We start from the raw sequence: 24,208 nt of genomic DNA on the forward strand, positions 1-24,208 counted from the left end.
AAAATAAGGAGGACACAATCCCCATTCCTCCAGAAGCTCACAGCCTCCAGACGAGTAGTGGAGAGAAGTATGTAAACTATTAATTAGAATACATTCAGGGCAGAATTATAGCATGGGTTAATCCAAGATTTGCTGGCTGCACCAGGAGAGAAACGGCTGGCTCTTACTGAGTAAGAGAACGTGCTTGGGATGAGTTTCAAGGAATGAATAATTCAGAGGCAGTCCCATATGAGAATAAGACTATAGCAATAGTCCAGACAACGCTTGGTGAGGGAGTTCACTTGAAGGAAACAAAAACAAAAATAAGGCCGGGCGCTGTGGCTCACACCTGTAATCCCAGCACTTTGGAAGGCCGAGGCTGGCGGTTCACAAGGTCAGAGGTTTGAGACCATCCTGACCAACATGGTGAAACCTTGTCTCTACTAAAAATACAAAAATTAGCTGGGTGTGGTGGCACTCACCTGTAATCCCAGCTACTCAGGAGGCTGAGGCAGAAGAATCTCTTGAACCCGGGAGGCGGAGGTTACAGTGAGCCGAGATCAGGTGGGTACCTGTGGGGATAGAAAGGAGGAGGTAAGTGCACAAGATGTAGAGAAGGTAGAATACGTTAGACATAAATACTCAATAATTGTTGGGATCAAACGGGAGGAGGACATTTTCTAGATAGTTTGAAACAAGCACTGTGGAGGTCAGGATAAAAATTCAACATGACTAGGAAAAATTTTTTTTTTTTGAGACAGAATCTCGCTCTGTTGCCCAGTCTGCAGTGCAGTGGCGCGATCTCCGCTCACTGCAACCTCGGCCTCCTGGGTTCGAGTAATTCTCCTGCCTCAGCCTCCTGAGTAGCAGGAACTAAAGGCGCGTACCAGCATGCTTGGCTAATTTTTGTATTTTTAGTAAAGATGGCAGTTTCACCACATTGGCCAGGCTGATCTTGAACTCCTGACCACGTGATCCGCCCAACTTGCCCCCCCAAAGCGCTGGGACCACAGGCGTGAGCCAATGCACCTGGCCTTCCGATTACTTTTCAACCTGTAAACTGCTCTACTCTACAGAATCCATGTGTGTATTTGGTTTTTTGGAATCTGCCGTGCCATTTACCTTACACATCATACTTTCTATGATTGCAGCACACACTTTACACCTATCCGAGACCCACTGACTCAAGAGTTAACCAAAACTCTCTACCACCAGAGCTGATCAATGCATGACAGCCTTTTGTGGGTGAATTTCTTTTAAATTCAGCTCCACTGTGTAGGCAGTCACCCCTCTAATCCCATCTATGGCCCACTTCCTGGATCTCTCCATCACGTCTTTCCTTTCAGCCATCATGCTAGTCTTTCCAGGAGTCTAGTCCAGGAGACACAGGCAAGTAGCTGCGGGCCTAAGGAAGAGCAGCATCCAATGAGGTGGCCTGCTTGTGTTTGTGTTTTAGCACCAACCTCATATGTTGACAGAGCTCAGGAGTGTGAGGGACAAGTCCATGTTCCATTAGCTCCATTCTTTCCCCAGGGCTTCACTGCCCCTTGTCAGCTGCTATGTCCTCTATGTTGCAAATAGGATTCTCTCCTCCCTTGTGTCAATCTGGTAGGCTCTCAAACTCAGGAAATCCGAGTCCTTTAAGAACGTGCTTCTAGGAACCAAGGGTGACAAATACACTAACAAGAAGCAGCAGCTCTCCTAGGACCGGCTCCTTTTTATACAACTCCATTAGAAAAGGATGCAAGGCTCACGTTGTTGCATGTATTCAAGGTTCTCTTGCTTTGTTGACTAATAGTACACTGTACTGTATAGCACACTTTGTTTATCCATTCTTCTGCTGCCAGAATGTGGATTGTTTACAACTTGGGGCTATTAGGAATAAAGTCCTATGGATATTTAAGCACAAGTCTTTATGTGGACATATGCTTTTATTTCTCTTGGGTAAATACCTAACAGTGGAGTTTTTGGTTGTTTTGTTTTGTTTTGTTTGAGACAGAGTCTCTCTCTGTAGCCCAGGTTGGAGTGTAGTGGCACGATCTCGGCTCACTGCAAGCTCCCCCTCCCAGGTTCACACCACTCTCCTGCCTCAACCCCCAGAGTAGCTGGGACTACAGGCGCTTGCCACCACACCCAGCTAATTTCTTTTGTATTTTTAGCAGAGACGGGGTTTTACCATGTTAGCCAGGATGGTCTCGATCTCCTGACATCGTGATCAGCCTGTCTTGGCCTCCCAAAGTGCTGGGATTACAAGTGTGAGCCAACGCCTCCCTACCTGGCCGAAAATAATTTTAATAAGGCATCTCTATTCATATCTTAAATTGTAAACTGCCTTCTCACTCCCTTTTCTTGAGATCTCACCTCATTCTCTGTTTACTCTGGCATGTAAACGTATTCTTCCTGCCAAATGAGTCAGTCTCAGTCTAGATTTGTACTGACACGTATTAAATTTCCTGTAAAAATAAGAAACTAGTACATTATCTCTCTCTCTTTCCCCCTTTCCTCTATCTCTGTCTTACACACACACCATGCACATACATGCACATACCCCGACAAGTACATAGAAAAAGTATAGTGTCACCTTTACAGAAAATATATGGAATTACTATTCAGAAAGCAGAAAAAACAATCTTGTGCTCATAACATACCCCAGGAAACTGTGCAGTTGTTACTCTCCAGTGTTCTTAGATTCTGAAACAGAAGATAGGACTTATTGCAGACATTTCATACTCATCTATTTGGAATAGTTTTTCTAGGGTTTTTGTGTGTGTGTGTGTGAAGTCCTATTATTTATGCACAGATTGGAAATCTAGAGGGTTTTTTTGTTTGTTTCCAGTCTTTCTCTTAATTTCTGTGAATTTAACTCTGTTCTCATCTAACATCCATGTGTTTAATTTTATTCATCCCTAACACAGGGCGTATAATAATACACACCCAGTGAGTGCGTGAGATTCATGGAGAAAGATGTTTGCCATGACCCCATAAACCAGCCCAGACAGCTGACGGAGGCAACTTGAGGTGGGGAGAGAGAGAGAAAAAAAGTTGAAGTCACAGAGAGCACTTTCTCTACAGGCAGAGTCAAGCAGAACCAGAAAAATTTAAACTTCAAAAAATCTGGACTTGCTTTTAAAGGCTTTCTGTTTTTTATTTGCATAGTGATGAAGATACACTTCATCTACACTTTAATCCACTTCCATATCTTCTCATCTTCCTCATGTCTGGATCATCCTGGTGGTACAAATAGGGTGGACAGAGGAGCACTGGAAGTAGCATAAACAATGTCTGATGACTAGAACAAACTCAACAAGTATGAACTCCACCTGTCTTTGCAGTATATTTTTGAAAAACTTTGTAAAGTGTTCATGTCTAAATTGTTTCCGATGTAATGTGAGCCAATGGAAGGAGCACAAGAGGTTTACATCAGAAAGTCTTGGTTCATAGAGTTCCTTGGAAAAGTGCTTGATTCTAGGACTGGGTCAGGGAAAATCTAATTGAGCATGAAAATCTTGTGATGTCAGAAAATAAGGAAGGACTCAAAACAACAACAGCTCTACCCCCCAATGACAGGATCAAAAGGATATAAGAGCCCACCTAAAGGGTTTCCAATGGCCAAAGTTGGAACAATTTGACCAAGAAAATAATGATAGTATTTGATTCTAAACTAGTGGAATAAAATAAATATCCATCAGTCCATACATACCAATATAAATAAATAAGTGAATGAATAAATACATAAATACTTCTGCCTTTCAGGAGAACTGTAATTAATAAATGCAGAAGAAATGAGGAAAATACAAAGTCATTGTTCAGTAGACAACACAATAATACTTGTTGCAGGCAAGATCTACTGGGAGTCCAAAATCACTGGGTGAAAGTTTGAGGTGAAAGAGGATGTTAGCATAGTCTCAGTGTATCTCCTCCAAGGTACCTATTAATCACAAAGGAAAAACATAGTAGGTTTACAGTGGAGAGACCTGACAGATGCCATCTTTTTTTTTTTTTTTTTTTTTTTTTGGAGACAGAGTCTCACTCCATCGCCCAGGATGGCGTGCAGTGGTACCATCTTGCCTCACTACAATCTCTGCTTCCTGGGTTCAAGCAATTCTTCTGTCTCAGCCTCCTGAGTAGCTGTGATTACAGGCATGCACCACCATGCCCAGCTAATTATTTTGTATTTTTAATAGATTTGGGGTTTCACCGTGTTGGTCAGGCTGGTCTTGAACTCCTGATCTCAGGTGATCCACGCACCCCAGCCTCCCAAAGTGCTGACCCTGACTCTTCAAAAGGGTCAGGGTCATGGAAGGCAGAGTGTGAGACAATCTCTCAGATTGGAGAAGACTGACAAGTGGTAGCTAAATGCAGTATGGGATTCTGAATCAGATCCAACAGAAAAAAAAAAAAAAGAAGACACAAGGGAGAAAACTCATAAAATTCAAATTAGGTCTGTAATTTAATAGTATTGTACCAGTGTGAATTAAGTTAATTTTCTGGTTTTGATCATTTAACTATGGCTGCATAATTATTAACATTAGGGAAAGCTGGGTGAAGGTTAGACATAAACTCTCTGCACTATTTTTGTAACTTTTCCATAAATCTAACGTTATTTAAAATTTTAAGTTTTATCTTTGAAGACCTTCGTTCGAGTCTGAGCTCTAGCACTTATTACCTCTGTAACCTTTCTGGGGCTCAGTTTTCTTCCTAAACAGTGAGTTAGGATGGTGACCCTTCGGCCCCTTCTGGAGAGCTATGGAGAGGTTCTCTTACCCACAATGTTTGCTTTCCTTTACTTCAGCAAGCTACACAGTCACTGATCAGCAGTTGTGGAAACGGAGAATCTTGAAAATAGTCATGAAATTTTATTTGCAGGTATTAATAATTTATCTCTGAGGTTCAACTTTCCACCTAAATGCAGAGTGATGCAGGACTGGAGAACTATTCCCAGCTTGTTGAGTGTTAGAAGCTGCTTTAACAGATATTATGCCAACAGGAAACTCACCTAAAAGTCTTGTTGAAGAGTATTTAGACTAGAAGAAAACACAAAAATACCATATCATCTACTAAAGAGTAGTGGAATCATGAGTGGTCATTTTGTTTCAAAGTGGAATTATGAGTGGTCATTTTGTTTCAAAGTTTCCTTAATCTTAACCTTGTCTTTTTAGAATTAAAAATATGTTTACCAAAAAAAAAAATGCTTGTACTTGGAATAGATAGACGCATTGTTGAAACTTACCAGCTCTCTAATCCTAGCAACCAGGAAGAATATCCCGGGAATGCTTTGGCAGTTAAAAAACAAATCAGCTTGGCAGTGATCACTTCCCTTGATACCCTCCCACACGCCCACATACACATTTCTCTTGACCACTACGGACATTCCAGGCTCTCTCCTTCCAACAGCATCTGCCTCCCTGTGAGAATTCTTCCATGGGGCCTTCATTCCTGTAGAAATACAGCATCTAATTAAAATAGAAATCTGAGTTCAGGGATGCAATACCTCAAACTAGCAGGGTTCTTTTCATTATGCTATCTAATTTCAGCAAGATTTTCTTTAGTCTTTAAAATCAGAAGGTCTCTTCCTCTTGGCCATTCTGCCTTTTTCTCTTATTTGAAAATTCTACTCATCAAGCTTCTTCTTCAGCACAACAAAGTGTCTTTAATACTTTACCTCTCCTTGTACAGTATTTATTATAGGACATTTAATTAGGGTTTTTTTCTTTTTTTTTTTTCAAGTTTACTGGAAAATTTCTATGATCAAATCTTCAGAGAATTGAGCTAAGTGTGGTGGCTTAGGCCTGTAGTCCTAGCTGACTGGGAGGCTGGTACAGGAGGATTGCTTAAACCCAGGAATTCGAGGCTGCAGGGAGCTATGACCTACCACTGCATTTCACCCTGGGTGACAAAGTGAGACCTCATCTCCTAAAAAAAAAAAAAAATTGTCCCAGCATGGTGGCTTATTCCTGCAATCTTAGTGTTTTGGGGAGCCGAGGTGGGAGGATCACTTAAGGCCAGGAGTTCAAGACCAGCCTGGTCAACATAGTGAGACCCTGTCTCTAAAAAATATAAAAAAACAAAAACAAAAATAAATATAGAGTAGAAATAATCCAGACTGAGTGCAGTGTCTCACGCCTGTAATCCCAGCACTCTGGGAGGCCAAGGCGGGCAGATCATGAGGGCAGGAGATGGAGACCATCCTGGCTAACACGGTGAAACCCCGTCTCTACGAAAAATACAACAGAAATTAGCCGGGAAAGGTGGCGGGTGCCTGTAGTACCAGCTACTCAGGAGGCTGAGGCAGGAAAATAGTGTCAACTTGGGAGGTGGAGCTTGCAGTGAGCCGAGATCGCGCCACTGCACTCCAGCCTGGGCAACACAGCGAGACTCTGTCTCAAAAAAAGAAAAAGAAAGAAAAGAAATAATCCAGAAAACTCTCTGAGAGCCCATTTAGAATGGCTTGCTTTCAGAAGAACTAGCAAGACCTTTTTATGGCCTCACCCTGTGAAGTGCTCACACTCACGTGACTCAAGGAAAGCACATGCTCTCTGAATCATTCAGCATCATTACAGCAATAAGAGAATGACATGCGGGCAGTCATGGTGCTAAGTCATTGCCTGTTGGTACTGCACGACTCGTTTTAGTTGCCTGAAGCTCCACATAGTTGTTTAATGTCAGTCATTTTCTTGAAGGTTGCTCTTTTACCATCAGTCCCAGACTCTACCATGGAGTGGCTTTAATCATTGCCTGGATTAATCCAGATAGCTGATGTTTCACCCCTTTCAGCACCAAAACAAAAATATTTTCAAAACTGTTCTCTGTGGAATTTATCCTGTATTTATCCTTCCTCACATTTAAAATAGAGTATATTACATTTTATTTAACATTTCTGGAAGAATGCTATTATAAAATGTGATGCCCTTTGTCTAGAAAAATGTATAGCCATGTCTGATTCGTGTCTCAATTACTCTAGGCCCACACTCGTTTTTAATTCTTTTTTTTTTTTTTTTTTTGGAGACGGAGTCTCGCTCTGTCGCCCAGGCTGGAGTGCAGTGGCCGGATCTCAGCTCACTGCAAGCTCCGCCTCCCGGGTCTAAGCCATTCTCCTGCCCCAGCCTCCCGAGTAGCTGGGACTACAGGCGCCCGCCACCTCGCCCGGCTAGTTTTTTGTATTTTTTAGTAGAGACGGGGTTTCACTGTGTTAGCCAGGATGGTCTCGATCTCCTGACCTCGTGATCCGCCCGTCTTGGCCTCCCAAAGTGCTGGGATTACAGGCTTGAGCCACCGCGCCCGGCCTCGTTTTTAATTCTTAGGTCATACTTTTAGTGGTTTTAGTTTTCACCTTCACTGTCAAGGTATCTCAAGGTATACTCACTATTACCAATGTGCCACATTGTACTTTTCAGCTACTTCTAATTTGATGTAGGCTTGAAAATGAAATATGTAAGATCATAAAATAGCATGTAAAATAGGAGTCCTATAGGGAGGCATGTGTGATAACCTCTCTCATTAATAACATATGTGAGCTTTGAGTATGATCCAGGAGAAGTGAAGGAAGCTAGAAAGAAAATAAAATGATTCATTGGACTTGATTCTTGAAACTCTTTTTTGAGCAGCCAACTTACAAAAGCATAAGATCATATTATTCTTTGAGATATATTTCATACACAATAAAAAGCACAGCTCTTCAGTTTACAGTTTAATGAGTTTTGACAAATGTATACATCTTTGTAACCCAAAGCAGGATACAGAGCATTTGCATCACCCCTGGAAGTTCCTTTGTGCCCTTTGATGCCAATGTCCACGCCCTACACACACACACACCCAGAGGCAATAGTTGTTCTGATTTCCATAGCTATAGATTGGTTTACTTGGCTTTTAACTTTACATAGATAGAATCATACCATGGCCAGGAGTGGTGGCTCACGCCTGTAATCCCACCACTTTGGGATGCCGAGGCTGGCAGATCACAAGATCGGAAGTTCGAGAGCAGCCTGGCAAACATGGTGAACCCCCATGTCTACTAAAAACACAAAAATTAGCCGGGTGTGGTGGCGGGCACCTGTAATCCCAGCTACTTAGGAGGCTGAGGCAGGAGAATCGTTTCAACCCAGGAGGCGGAAGTTGCAGCGAGCGGAGATCGTGCCATTGCACTCCAACCTGGACCACAGGGAAAGACTCCATCTCAAAAAAAAAAAAAAAATCATACCATAAGCACTCTTCTATTAATATATTATCTGACTTCTTTTGTTCAATATATTATGTTGGAGGCTCACGTTGTTGCATGTATTCAAGGTTTGCTTGCTTTGCTGACTAATAGTATACTGTACAATATAGCACACTTTGTTTATCCATTCTTCTGCTGACAGAATTTGGGTTGTTTACAACTTGAGGCTATTAGGAATAAAGCCCTATGAATATTTAAGTACAAGTCTTTTTGTGGACGTATGCTTTTATTTCTCTTGGGTAAATACCTAAGAGTGGAATTTTTTTTTTTTTTTTTTGAGACGGAGTCTCGCTCTGTCGCCCAGGCTGGAGTGCAGTGGCGCGATCTCGGCTCACTGCAAGCTTCGCTTCCCGGGTTCACGCCGTTCTTCTGCCTCAGCCTCCCGACTAGCTGGGACCACAGGTGCCTGCCACGACGCCTGGCTAATTTTTTTGTATTTTTAGTAGGGACAGGTTTTCACCGTGTTAACCAGGATGGTCTCAATCTCCTGACCTTGTGATCTGCCTGCCTCGGCCTCCCAGAGTGGTTTGATTACAGGCGTGAGCCATCGCGCCCAGCAGAGTGGAAGTTTTATTTAACGGGTCCAATCTTACTACTTTCTTTTCTTTTCTTTTTTTTTTTTTTTTTTGAGACGGAGTCTCGCTCTGTCGCCCAGTCTGCAGTGCAGTGGTGCGATCTCGGCTCACTGCAAGAGCTGAGTTCACGCCATTCTCCTGCCTCAGCCTCCCGAATAGTTCGGACTACAGGAGCCCACCATCACGCCCAGCTAATTTTTTGTATTTTTAGTAGAGACGGGGTTTCACTGTGTTAGCCAGGATGGACTTGATCTCCTGACCTTGTGATCCACCCGATTCGGCCTCCCAAAGTGCTGGGATTAGAGGCCTGAGCCACCACGCCCAACTACTACTTGTTTTCATAATGACTCACATGCACAAAATAATTTCTTAAATGCTATTTATTGGCTTTTAACTTTTCTAACCTATAGACAAAACAACTGAAATGTAACCGTAATTATAGAAGAGACTAAACAGTGGAGAAAAGAGCATGGTAGGTAAGAGGAACAGCTTGTGCAAAGGCCCTGAGGAGGAAAAGCTTTGATGTATTGACGAACCTGAGACCATGTGACTAGAGTACAGTGTTTGAAAAGAATAGTGGTAGGTGATGAGAATGGCTGGAGTCCAGCTAAGAACAGCCTAATAAGCCACATTAAGCATGTGCACCTGATGAATAGTTTTAGGAAGTAGAGTCATACGGTTCATTGTTTTCTGTGGAGAGAATGCAAATATAAAAGGGGAAAGGGCTGGGCGCAGTAGCTAACGCCTGTAATCCCAACACTTTGGGAGGCTGAGGTGGGTGAATCACATGAGGTCAGGAGTTCGAGACCAGCCTGGCCAAACTGGTGAAACCTCGTCTCTACTAAAAATACAAAAATTAGGCCAGGCACAGTGGTGTGCGGTGGCCCCCGGCCTGTAATCCCAGCACTTTGGGAGGCCAAGGCAGGCAGATCATGAGGTCAGGAGATCAAGACAATCCTGGTCAACATGGTGAAACCCCGTCTCTACTAAAAATACAAAAATTAGCTGGGCGTAGTGGTGCGTTCCTGTAATCCCACCTACTCAGGAGACTGAACCAGGAGAATCACTTGAACCAGGGAGTTGGAGGTTGCAGTGAGCCGAGATCGCGCCACTGCACTCCAAACAGGGGACAGAGTGAGACTCCATCTAAAAACAAAATACAAAAATTAGCTGGGCATCGTGGCGAGTGCCTGTAATCTCACCTACTCAGGAGGCTGGGGCAGGAGAATCACTTGAACACGGGAGGTGGAGGTTACAGTGAGCCGAGATTGCGCCATTGCTTTCTAACCTGAGTGACAGAGTGAGACAGCGTCAAGAAAAGAGAAGAGAAGGCCGGGCGCGGTGACTCATGCCTGTGGTCCCAGCACTTTGGGAGGCCGAGGGGGGCGGATCACGAGGTCAGGAGATCGAGACCATCCTGGCAAACATGGTGAAACCCCGTCTCTACTAAAAATACAAAAAAATTAGCCGGGGGTGGTGCCGGGTGCCTGTAGTCTCAGCTACGCGGGAGGCTGAGGCAGGAGAATGGGGTGAACCCGGGAGGCGGAGCTTGCAGTGAGCTGAGATCCGGCCACTGCACTCCAGCCTGGGCGACATAGCGAGACTCTGTCTCAAAAAAAAAAAAAAAAAAAGAAAGAAAGAAAAGAAAAGAAGGGAGGGGAAGGGCGGGGAAAGGAAGGGAAGGGAACGGAAAAAAGGGGAACAGAAGAAGCTCCTGTAGTAAATCTTCAGAGAGAGGGACATGCCATTAGGCTAGAGATGAGAAGACCTGGGCAGATTGAAACATATTTTGGAAGTAGAATTTGAGCTTATGGCATCTACAAAAACAAATGAATTTTCATCTTAAAAAAAAAAGAACAAAAATTCAAGTTAATTACCAAGTGATAATTCTGAGGTCTTAATTTGTTATTTTTTTGGGGGGGGGGATGGGGCTGATGGTTTTCTGTGAGTTATTGAAAGGTCTTTCCAGGACAGCTAAAAGAAATTAGGCTAAGGAGAATTGGTAAATTTAAAAGCAAATAATGAGGTAGAAGAAGAGATTAAATCATTTTATTTTAAGTATTAAAGAGTCAGACCTAAAACAGAGACATGAGATGTCAATGAGTGATGTCTTACTGTAGTCAGTCTTATTAAGCTTTATTAGAAGCATGGGCTCAGAGACCTACTTCTCCAGGCTTCATATCTGCCTCTTTGATGAAGAAGAGAAACACTCAAGGCCTTTACTACACAGTGGCGTAGAGATGTTACTTCTCTAAAATATATTGCATAACAAGCTTATGCATGTGAAATAACTTTAAAACACATTCATTTCACTGGACTCATCCAGTTTGGGATCTAGCCAGTGGCAATACCAAGTGATAGTTTCGGGAGACATAAATTATCCCTAAAATCTCCATCAGCCTCTTATCAAAGCTCCCAACTAAATACACAGTCTAAAGAATAAGATATGCTCTGTAAATGTAGCTTTGAGGCTTGTTTGGTAACCCTGTTGTATTGGTTTGCGGGGTTGCCATAACACAAAATACCACAGACTGGATTGTTTAAAACAACAGAAATTTGTTTCTCTCTCTTTCTCCCTCTCTGTCTCCCATTTTCATAGGACACATTATCTGGTAATTTAACAAGAAACAGAACATAGAAAGTAAAATTGTGAGACCTTTCGTATCTAAGAATATTGTGATTAATGGTTTAATTGGTATTGAATACTTCATTGGAAAACATTTTCTCCTACATTTTGAAAGAGTTGTTTCATTGTCTTATTTGACTTCAGAGTTGCAGATAAGAATTCTGATTCTGAATCTAAATCTCCCTGTTTTGAGCCTTTCCTCCTCAGCCCGACTCTGTATGATGTTTGCTACCAAATCCTGAACTCTCCCAGTGCAGTCTGGAACAAATTGGTTCCCTCTCCTTGGCATCCCTCTCCTCAGGCAGTTAGGTTTAGCTTTCTTAGGTTTAGGTTTCAACTTGCTAAGTCAATTACCATTCCTCTGTTCAGGGATGACCATGAAAATATTTAATTATAAGGAGGGCAGGAGCACAGAACAGACACTGCCTGTAAATAATCAATGGGGTTATGTGAGAGTGGAACAGTGAGTACTAATTGAGTATCTGCTCTGCTTCCAATTCATTCTGCATTCTGCATTCAATTTCTATTCTCTAACACTTTGATGACATCTCTCTTTTTTTTTTTTTTTTCTTTAACTGTTTTCTACTTTTCCCATTTTACTTGGGCTTGGGCATGCATGCCTTTTTGTATTCCTTTATTGTCATTTTGGCAGGGTTTCAGCAGGAGTAAAAATAAATGTGTGTATTTAAAAGCTATGTTTAGCAAAAAGTCTGTAAGATGCAAGATGTTCAATATCTACTATCACATTTAGTTTTTTTTTTTTGAGACAGCCTCTCGCTCCGTCACCCAAGCTGGAGTGCAGTGGTGTGATCTCGGCTCACTGCAACATCCGCCTCCCAGGTTCATGTGATCCTCCTGTCTCCGACTCCCGAGTAGCTGGGACTACAGGCACCTGCCACCATGCCTGGCTAACTTTTTATATTTTTAGTAGAGATGGGGTTTCACCATGTTAGCCCAGGTGTCAGAAGTAATATTAGAAAAGAGTCCCAGGTGTTAGAAGTAATATTAGAAAAGAGCATCTCAGATAATTCAGAGGCAATATTGAGAACTAAACATGAGTGACTCTTCCCAGTACATAATGTCTAAAAATGGTGGAAAAACTTCAAAAAGCACAGTTCTAAAAGCCAGATTGACTGGGATAAAGTAAAGCAAGTAATAAGGGAAAACCAGAATACCAATCTAAGGGATTACCAATGTTTGTTCTGATCTCCGCTGGCTGGGACATCTCAGGGATCCAGAAGACAAAGCCAAAAGACTGAGCAGGTGCAAGTCAGACTGGACTTCCATATAGTCAGGCTGAAGAGGACATCTCAGTGGATGAGGCAGGGCACCCACCACATTAATGGTAGTTGAAAATCTGTAAGAAGCCACACACCAGAGAGGCAGCTATAATACTGGGGTTAAGACTGTAGGCTGTGGAGGAAATTGCCTGGATTACAATTTAACCATTTTTAAATGTGCAATTCAGTGGCATTAAGTACATTCATATTGTCCTGCAACCATCCCCACCATCCATCTGCAAAACGTTTTCATCTTCCTGAATGAAACTCTTTACTCATTAAACATGAACTCCCAATTCTTCCCTTCCCAAACCCCTGACAACCACCTGTCTACTTCCTGTTTCTATAAATTTGGCTTTTCCAGGTACCTCATATGAGTGGAAGCATACAGTATTTGTCCTTTTGTGTCTGGCTTATTTCACTGAGCATATGTTCTTACAGTTGATCCATGTTGTAGCATGTGTCAGAACTTCCTTCCTTTCTAAGGCTTAATAATATTCCATTTTATATATATATATAAACTTATATTATATATATATTATATATATAATATATATATATAAAATAATATAATATAATATATATATAAAATAATATAATATAATATAATATATATATAATATATATAATATATATATATATATATAAACTTATATAATATTTTGTTTGTCCATTCATTTGTCGGTAGACATTAAGGTTATTTCCACCTTTAGCCTACAGTGAATAATGCTTCTAAAAATGTCAGTAAACAAATATCTATTTGAGTTCCTGCTTTCAATGCTTTTATATATATACATCCAGAAGTGGATCATATAGTAATTTTATGTTTAGTTTTTTGAGGGACTGCCATACTGTTTTCCCACATGGCTGCACCATTTACATTTCCATCGGCAATACACAAACGTTCCAACTTCTACATATCCTCACCAACACTTGTTGTTTTCTGTTTTTTGATACCAGCCATCCTAATTGGTGTGAAGAGGTGGCTCATTGTAGTTTTGATTTGTATTTCCCTAATGATTAAGGATGTTGAGAACCTTTTCAGGTGTTTTTATTGGCCATTTATCTATCTTCTTTGGAGAAACATATATTCAAGTTTCTTGCCCATTTTTGAATTGGATTGTTTGGCTTTTTGTTGTTGAATTCTCAGACTTCTTTATATATTCTGGATAATAATCCCTTATCAGATGTGTGATCTGCAAATATTTTCTCCCACTTCGTGGGTTGTCTTTTACTCTGCTGATAGTGTCCAGTGATGCACAAAAGTTTTTACTTTAGTCTAGGTTATAATCTTGACCCACAATTTACTCAATGTGACCTTGGACCAGCGTTTTAACCTCTCTGGGTGTCAGTGTCCTCATCTGAAGACATCTATCTCACAAAGTGGATGTAAAGATTAAAAAATGATTGATAAGGGTGCCAAGACCATTCAATGGGGAAAGGACAATATCTTCAACAAGTGGTGTTGGGAAAACTGAATATCCACATGCAAAAGAATGAAGTTGGACCCTTACCTTTTATCATATACAAAAATTAACTGAAAATGAATCAGAGACCTAAACATAAGACCTAAACCTATAAAAATGATAAGAAGAAAACATAGGGGAAAAGCTGTATGACCCTGGATTTGGCAATGATTTCCTGGATGTGATACCAAAAGTGCAGGCAAGAAAAGTAAAAATGAATAAATCAAACTATGTAAAATGAAAACTACTGTGCATTCAAGGACCTGATTAACAGACTTGTAAGGAGCTTACAGAATGGAAGAAAATATTTGCAAAACATATATTTAATAAAAGGTTATATCTAGAATACATAAAGAATTACAACTCAACAATATAAAACCAGATAATTCAAATTAAAAACGGGCAAAGGGCTTGAATAGACATTTCCCCAAAGAAGATATACATAAATGCCCCACAAGCACATGAAAAACTCCTCAACATAACTAATCATTAGGGAAATCCAAACCAAAACCACAGTAAGATATTACCTCACACCCATTAGGATGGCTACTATGGTATAATAAAAAATAAATATTTGGTCTTTGCCACTGGTTCCTGGCACAAAGTTCCTAAAACTCTTGGAATTTACTGTCTTGTATGCTAATGAGATGACTCAAAGCAGGGGCCCCTAGACACCTTCAGGTTGGGGGTCAGTCACTAGAAAATCCAACCAGGGGATTACATCATTAAAACTTCAGCCACTCCCATTACCTCCACTCCTTTTCCCTCCCTAGTCTCTGGAGTAGGGGGAGGGACCTGAGATTAAACTTAATTACCAATGGCCAATGATTTAATAAATCTTTCCTACATAATGAAACCAATCAAACCCCTAAAGGATGAGGTTCAGAGAGCTTCTGGGTTGGTGAACACATCGAGGTGCTGGGAGAGTGGTGTGCCCCGAAGGGACATGGAAGCTCCGTCCCATCACCCCCAACCACCACCCAGTACCTTGCCTTTTGCATCTCTTCCATTTGGCTGTTCCTGGGTTGAATGAATCCTTTATAAGAAACAGCTAAATGTTTGGTAAAGTGTTTTCCTAAGTTCTGTGAGCCATTCCAGTGAATTATCAAGCCTGAGGAGTTGCGGAAACTCCAAATTTATAGCTGGTCAGTCAGAAATATTGGTGACCCCTGCGACTTTCAACCAAAGTGGGGACAGTCTAATAGGAAGGAGTCCTTAATCTATGAGGTCTGTGCTAACCTCAGAAGTTCATATCAGAACTGAACTGAATTACTGGACACCCAGTTGATGCCAGAGAATTGGTTGAATTGGTTGTTGGTGTGGAAAACACTCCGTGTATTTGGAATCAGGAAAAACCTCTCAGCTACTATTAAGAAATGAAAACAAAAACAGAAAATAAAAAAGTGTTAGTGAGAATGCAGAGAAATTGGAAGGCCTATACATTGCTGGTAGAAATGTACAATGGTGCAGACATTATGGAAAACAGTATAGCAGGTCCTCAAAAAATTAAACATAGAATTACCATGCGATCCAGCAACTCTACTTCTGAGTAGATATTCAAAAGAACTGAAAGCAGGATCTTGAAGAGGGATTTGCACACCCATGTTCATAGCAGCATTATTCACAATAGCCAAGTGGTAAAAGCAACCTATTGTCTATCAATGGATAAACAAAATGGTGCATGCGTGCAGTGCGTGTGTGTGTGTGTGTATGTGTGTGTGTATTCATATATATATGAAATAGGCCAGTCACGAAAGGACAAATACTGTATGATTCCACTTATGTGAGGTATAATGAGTAGTCAAATGCATAGAGACAGAAAGTAGAATGGTGGTTGCCAGGGGCTAAGAACAGGAATGGAGGAATTAATTGATATGGAGTTTCAGTTTGGAAGGATGAAATATTCTGGCAACTGGCTGTACAACGTGACTGTACTTAAGGCCACTGAACTTGTACCCTTAGAAATGGTTAAGATGAGCCGGGCGTGGTGGCTCACGCCTGTAATCCCAGCACCTTGGGAGGCCAAGGCGGGTGGATCACCTGAGGTCAGGAGTTTGAGACCAGCCTGGCCGATATGGTGAAACCCCGTGTCTATCAAAAATACAAAAATTAGCAGGGTGTGGTGGTGGGAGGCTGAGGCAGAATTGCTACTTGGGAGGCTGAGGCAGAATTGCTGGAACCCGGGAGGTGGAGGTTGCAGTGAGTAGAGATCATGTAATTGCTCTCAAGCCCAAGTCAACAACAGCGAGACTCCATCTCAAAACAAAAAAAAGAAATGGTTAAGATGGTAACTTTCATATTATGTATTTTTTACCACAATAAAAAAAGATTAAATTATGAAATTCACATGAAGTATCTTCACCAGTGCCTCACACATGGTAATGCCTCAATGCTTGTTAGCTGGCATTATTTATACCAGTGGCCTAATGTAGATGCCAGGCAGACCAGTGTCTTTGGAGTTAACCTTTCAATGCCCACAGGATAACCATTTATCTTTAATATTTAGAAATAAAAATAGTGGTCCTGGGTTCTTATACAAACACTGGCTACTTGTTTCTTTAACATCCTAGAATACCTTAAATGTAAGTAGTATATGGACTTGCAGATACTTCTGCATAGATCTGCCATTCTACAGGTTGATTTCAAGGCCCAGCTGATTCCAGCTGGATCTTGTCACCCTTCTTGTCCTCTGTTAGCAAGTCCTATCATCGACACACCACCACCAACTGTAGCAAAACCATCTCAGGATGGCTGCTAGCCCATCCAAAATTTACAATCATCCCCTAGCCTTGCCGTTGGTTTTACCAGCCTTGCTTTTTCAATACTGCCAGACATAAGCTTTACCAAGTCTGTATAACTTCGACAAAAAAGAAGCAAACAGCTATTGAGTTTAATAGTCACTATACCCTCTTGAACTCTAGAACATAAACGAATTTTCTATAAGCAAATTGTACTAAAATTTGTTTTTAAATAGGGTCGGGGGATGTCTCCTGCTTCACATGAGTAGTCTTACAAGGTGGGTCCTGAAACTTAAGCTAACTAATAGAACTTTAGCACTATACATTTGTCCTGCCTTATATCCATTAATTATGCACCAATGTCACAGGGTGGAAAGGAATACCAAAACTAAAAAGGTGTTAGGAATCTGGAGCAACTTTTTTCTTTTTCAAAAGTTTCCTTTATTCTTCAATCACATGTTAAATATATGGAGACTAAGTTAAAATTACTCGCTAATGTCTATCCTCTTTTTATTCATACAACTTTCAACAATCATTACTTGTGAATATCACCTTATGAATCCTCATAATCAATTGGTTTTTAAAAAGCTAGATCAAAAAAAACCCCCACTCTTGTTGTAATGTTATTTTTAAAACTGTGGGCAGGGACCCCATAACAATTTCTCGATTCCTGTATTATTTTAGAAGGATTTTTTTCTATACTACCTCGGACTTAAAATTTAAATTTTTTTTCCCTTGAGATACAAAAATCGAAGTTCAATATAATAAATGACGGGTCTGTGTTGCTGACTGAGACCACAGCATGAAAGCAACAGAATTGCCTTGCACTTTTTTCATAATGGATGACTCAAGAAAAGCCAAAGTCCAATCTATGTAAAACTTTGCTCTGCTTTGATTTGCTTGAACAAGAAGTTCCAATTGGAAAGCATTTGCTAGGAGGATGAGAACATCTGGATTCTGCGATGGTAGAGTAGAAACAGATGGTGGCTTTGTGGAAGGGGGGCTGTGACTTTTCTGCTGAAAACTGCATAGCCCATGGTTTTTCTCTTGTTTTTCTAATAAACAAAGCCTGTCTCCATCTAATTAGCTTCAAAAAATAATTTACAGTTCCAGAGCTCTCCAAAAGAATTGAACATTTGTATAATGGGATGCTTATATCAAAAAAATGATGAATGTCAATGAAAATACCAATAAAGATTACATCATTGACTTTTAAGCAGAAATATTTCATTGAATTTTAAATGCAGGATAGAACTTAATTTACTGTCTACAACCTCTCCTCCTCTCCACCCTCCATGAAATAAAAGGCAAATGGCTACAACATAGCTTATGTATATGTAAACTTTGGTGTTGGACTGCCTGGGTTCAAATCTTGGTTCAAACATTCCTTAACTTGGGCAAAAAAGTTATTTAACTTCTTTGTACCTCACTTTCTTTATCTGTAAATGAGAATAATACCTTATAGAGTGGATGTGAGAATTAAGTGAGTTAATTTAATACATGTAAGAATTAAGACAATGTCAGCATATAGTAGGCACTCAATAAATGTCACTTAATTTTATTTTATTATAATCTTGCAGCAGACCTTTTTTAGGCTGCTCAATTAGAAATTATGGATTTGTGGCTGGACGCAGTGGCTCATGCCTGTAATCTCAGCATTTTGGGAGGCCAAGACAAGTGGACCACTTGAGGCCAGGAGTTCAAGACCAGCCTGGCCAACATAGTGAAACCATGTCTCTACTAAAAATACAAAAATTAGCCGGGCCTTGTGGCAGGCACCTGTAATCCCAGCTACTTGGGAGGCTGAGGCATGATAATTGCTGGAATGCAGGAGGTGGAGGTTACAGTGAGCCAAGATCATGCCACTGCACTCCAGCCTGGGCAACAGAGTGAAACTCTGTCTCAAAAAAAAAAAAAAAAAAGAAGGAAAGAAAAGAAAAGAAATTATGGACCAGATGCAGTGGCACACGCCTGTAATCCCAGCACTCTGAGAGGCCAAGGCGGGTGGATCATGAGGTGAGGAGATCAAGACCATCCTGGCAAGCACGGTGAAACCCTGTCTCTACTAAAAATACAAAAAAAAATTAGCGGGGCGTGGTGGTGGGCACCTGTAGTCCCAGCTACTAAGGAGGCTGAGGCAGGAGAATGGCATGAAACCGGGAGGCAGAGGTTGCAGTGAGCAGAGATGGTGCTACTGCACTCCAGCCTGGGAGACAGAGCAAGACTCCGTCTCAAAAAAAAAAAAAAAAAAAAGAAATTATGAACTTGCTGTCTTCCTCTCCCCTCCTTTCCTATCACTCTCTCTTTTTTTTTTGAGACAGGGTCTCATTCTGTCACCCAGGCTGGAGTTAGTGCAGTGGCACGATCACAGCTCACAGCAGCCTCGCCCTCCCGGGCTCAGGCGATCCTCCCACCTCAGCCTTCTGAGTAGCTGGGACTACAGGCATACTCCACCATGCCCAGCTAATTTTTGTGTTTTTTGTAGAAACAAGATCTCACCATGTTGCCTAGGCTGGCCTCAAGCGATATGCCTGCCTCGGCCTCCCCAAGTGCTAGGATTACAGGCGTACCTTCTTTCAGTGCCCAATACAGTAGAAAATCATGTGTTACCTCGTGAAGCAATGAATAGAACAAGGAGCCGAGATCAGGAGATGGATGAGTCCCTGCTCTGCCTCAGTGAATCGGGTACCCTTGAGTAAGTTCTTACTCTTTGAGCCTCCCATAGTTGTGCAAATTCTGTGAAGTGCCATACATCTACACACCTAGGCTGGTACATAGAATGCACAAAATCAACAATTCTTTTTTTATTTTTTATTTTTATTTTTTATTTTTTCAGACGGAATCTTGCTGTTGTCAGCCTAGGCTGGAGTGCCGTGGTGAGCTCTCGGCTCACGGCAACCTCCGCCTCCCGGGTTCCAGCAATTCTCCTGCCTCAGCCTCCTGAGTAGCTGAGATTACAGGCGCCCAGCACCATGCCTGGCTAATTTTTTTGTTGTTGTTTTTTTGTTTGTTTGTTTGTTTTTTCTGAAGCAGAGTCTGGCTCTGTCGCCCAGGCTAGGTGCAGTGGCGCGATCTCGGCTCACTGCAAGCTCCGCCTCCCGGGTTCACGCCATTCTCCTACCTCAGCCTCCCGAGTAGCTGGGACTACGGGTGCCCGCCACCACACCCAGCTAATTTATTTTTTTATTATATTTTATTTTTTTTAGTACAGACGGGGTTTCACCGTGTTAGCCAGGATGGTCGCCATCTCCTGACCTCGTGCTCTGCCCGCCTCAGCCTCCTAAAGTGCTGGGATTACAGGCGTGAGCTGCGTATAATTACAGGCAGACCACTCCGGGCCAACAATTCTTAATGAAAATACGCCTATCTGTAAGGGGCCCTGGACACTCGTCATGAGCCCTTCTTTTTTAAGTCTTTCACAGATCGTAGCAGTAAACAAATCTTTAAAACAAATTTTAAAGAAACACGCCCATCAACTCGGAAAGCTTCCTTAAACCAATTTTGAAGACTAAATTGTAACTTTAGACCAGTTTGCCATCCAAAGGTTTCTCTTTCTAGTTTCAGTTTCCTTTAAGGCAGGAAGAAGTTTCAGGAGATTCACAGGTTATGTAAATGAGTAAAGCAAGATAATAGGGAGTGTTAGAAACTCTGGAAAACTGGATTGTATTGGCCCCGACAAAAAATAATTCAAAATAAAATGTTTTGTCCAAAATTCACCTGTGGGCCTGAGTCAGTGCTCAGGTAACCAGGCATCAGCCTTTGTTTTTCAAAAAGTTAGTATAGCTGAATGAAGTTTACATTAACTGGTATCCACAGCTGTTTTATGCAGCTCTTTGCTCAACTTCTCTTACTAAATTCCTAGATGTTTATTCAGAATTGACCTCTCTCCTGCTTCATCATCTCGCCACCGTACTAACAGCATACATAGCCGGCTCCTGTCAGCAGAAAGGTACTATTAAGGGATATGGCTAGCTGCTCTTAGGAACTCTTTAAAGCTACAGAGGAACTGCAGTCACGCAACATTCATCCAACAGGTATTTACAGAGCACCTACTCTCAGCTATCACAAAGGCATCTAGGGCAGATTTTTCCATTTGTCCACCCCTATTTTATCAAAAGGATTTGGACTTAGCAGATCAAGGCATCAGTTTCCTTTCTCAGTCCTTTGGATAAACTGGTGCCTTTCATTTACCAGGAGCAAAACATTTTTTCTCTGTTATTTATAACTAAAATCACAGCAAATCTACTTCTCATCTTGTGTTTCTGAAATTGCTATGAAGGTATTTTGAACACTATACAAGTCAGTTCAGCCGATACATATGGAGTGCAGGTACTCTACTCAACCATATGTGGAGAGTCAAAAGGCCTTTGGCCCTTACGGAGTTTAGGATCTAAAATGACCACTTACGGCCAGGCGTGGTGGCTCATGCCTATAATCCCAGAACTTTGGAAGGCTGAGGCAGGAGGATTGCTTGAGCCCAGGAGTTTGTCAACAGCCCAGACAACATAGTGAGATTTCATTGCTACTAAAACTTTAAAAATTACCCAGACATGGTGGCGCATGCCTGTAGTCAGGGGTCTGAGGCAGGAGGACTGCGTGAGCCCAGTAGTTCAAGGTTGCAGTGAGCTATGGTCAAACCACTACATTCCAGGATGCATGACAGAGTGAGACCCTAAAAAATATAAAAATAAAAATAATAAAATGACTGCCTACAACTCCGGTACACATTAAATGAATATACAAAATTATAATTGCATAAAATACACAGAGCTTATTTTAGGATGGTAAAGCTTACAAATTGGCTGCCAAAACAGAGTATGGCTGATGCTTTAGTTCCACTTTTCTGTTTAATCTCAGAACTCAGGTTATTCCGCTCCTCATTTTAGTTAAGGAAACTGAAGTCTGAAGGATTAAATGCCTCACAAAGTCCATAGAGGCCAAGAGACAATAACTCAGGCCTCTTGGTGGGTGACAAGCCACACTCTGCCACCACACTTAGGTGGCATCTCCCTTTCTGCACTGAATAGCAACCGCCCAATGCTGGACCACTGAGAAAGTATCTTAGGAACATTTTAAATGAGAATTTCATGTTAAATGTGAGGTGATGATGAAGAGTAGTATTTTTATTGTTCAACTTAATATAATGGAATAAACATTCTGTGCCAAGAAAAAAATTCAAAAAGATGGTTAGGATGAAGTTTATTCCCTCCTGGGGCTCACAGATGCTTGAGGAAGATAGACATATGAAAAGCAATTCCTGCCAATGCAATCAGTGCTGTAAATGAAGTACTTGTAGGAGAGGACGCAGAGGAATCTTCTGTTTCTGCCTGGGGATATCAGGGAAGACCTGAGTAGGAGTCACCAGATAGACAAAGCATGGAAGAGCATCTGTGCATTGGGAAAAGCACGTACAAAGTACACTGGGAACAGCAATGTACAAAGGACATAAGAACGAGTGTGGCTTCTTTAAAGAATTACAAGTCGTCCTTACCACACGCAGAATATTTGCGTCAGGGTAGAGGATGTGACAGATCTTGAAGGGCCTTCCATACTGTGCCAAGAAGTTTGGATGATTTCTGCAGACAGCTAAGAATCACAGAAAGGGGAACTCTTTAAGGGGAGAAACATGAGCAGTTTGGCATTTTTAAATGAATGCTCTGGCTGCCACGTGTGGGATGAATTAGAGGGAGGCAAGACAGAGGCAAGGGAATTTTAGAGAGTGAGTGAAACAGGACAAGCTAGAAATGATAAGATGGTGCAGTGGGCAGAGAGCGAGCCGGGATAACACGGCAGCTTGGTGTCCTACTGCTTCAGAGTGCTGGTGAGAGCAAGGAGTTCAAGGTGACTCTTGAGTTTCTGACTTGGGGAATCAGTTGTGTGTTGGTTCTTAACCTAAATACAGAGCAGTCTGGGGAGAAAACAATGTGTTGGGATTTAAGATGGGAGGGGCCATTTCAAGATGGAAGGAGCACAGTCAAGAGCTGGAAATACATGCTTGAGAATTTTCACCTTGTGGATGGTATTCAAATCCCCGAGTGTAGAGAAGCTTGTCTGGAAAAGCGTAGAATAGGAAGAGAAAGAGAACAAGGACAACACCAGAATGGCCAATATTTAAGAGTAACAAGAAAAGAAGCTGGCAAAGGGAAATAAGAAAGTGGTATGAAAACAGGAGGAAACCCAAGAGAGAGTCTGGTCATGGAAGCACATGGAAGCAAGTGTCAAGTGTCCCTGAGAAGTCAAGGAGGACATGGAAAAGGACACAATGAATGTGGAGATAAGAAAATACATTTATTTGTTCAAGTCAGTGAATATGCATGAAGCACCCATTAGGTGCATCTCCTATTCAAGGCACTGGGATAAAGCAGTGAACAAAATAAGAAATAAAAATCTCGGCCAGGCACGGTGGCTCACGCCTGTAATCCCAGCACTTTGGGAGGCCGAGGTGGGCAGATCACGAGTTCAAGAGATCGAGACCATGCTGGCTAACACGGTGAAACCACGTCTTTACTAAAAATACAAAAAATTAGCCGGGCGTGGTGGCGGGCGCCTGTAGTCCCAGCTACTCAGGAGGCTGAGGCAGGAAAATGGTGTGAACCCGGGAGGCGGAGCTTGCAGTGAACAGAGATCATGCCACTGCACTCCAGCCTGGATGACAGAGCAAGACTCTGTCTCAAAAAAAAAAAAAAAAAAAAGGAAAATCCCTGCCCTCTAGGATTACATTCTAGCAGGGAACACAGACAATAAGCAAATAAATATGTGAAGATTTAATGTATTGAATAAGTGCTCTGAAGAAAACTAAATCAGGTAAGGAGGATATGGAATTGGGGTTGGGAGAGGTATGAATCCAATGTAATACAGTGATGAAAGGTTTCAGTGAGCAAGTCCAAATTAAACTGATTTTTCTGGAATGTGTTTCAATCTAGGGAAACCAAAAGCTAGACTGCAATTAATTGAAGAGTGAATGGAAAAGAAGAAGAAAATTGCCAATAAAAGGGGAGCAATGGAGTAAATAACTTCTCCAGAAGCTTGATGCTAAAGGGAAAGCATGAGTTCCTAAGCACAGGTAGAAGAGGTAAAGAAAAAGTAGTAAAAAACGGCTTAGAAACAGATAGGTGTGTAGGTTGGAGGATAGAAAGCCAGGCTGTCAAGTTGCACAGTCTCTCAGGGGCCATCTTTCACCCTGGTCTGTGAGAACGTTGCTCCCTAGAGTTGTGAAACAGATGTTACCAACTCACCCCCTACACTAACTCCATCTTTGCTATAAATTGGAAAGAAAGAACATCTATTCTCAATAGAGCAAGTACAGGCATATCATGGTGGTTTTGACTG

The 24,208-nt window shown here is 41.6% G+C and overlaps 1 long non-coding RNA gene across 1 annotated transcript; it reads right to left on the minus strand.

The window, feature by feature from the left end:
* Positions 1-559: 559 nt before the first annotated feature.
* LOC105490764 (uncharacterized) lies at positions 560-23,552 on the minus strand. The gene is made up of 3 exons (XR_011614768.1): positions 21,424-23,552; positions 12,587-12,752; positions 560-5,415 (listed from the first exon to the last, which is right to left on the minus strand). It is a non-coding gene; the product is annotated as an uncharacterized lncRNA (long non-coding RNA).
* Between the last annotated feature and the right edge of the window lie 656 nt (positions 23,553-24,208).

This window comes from Macaca nemestrina, chromosome 16 (assembly GCF_043159975.1).
Source record: "Macaca nemestrina isolate mMacNem1 chromosome 16, mMacNem.hap1, whole genome shotgun sequence".
Classification (NCBI taxonomy): domain Eukaryota; kingdom Metazoa; phylum Chordata; class Mammalia; order Primates; family Cercopithecidae; genus Macaca; species Macaca nemestrina.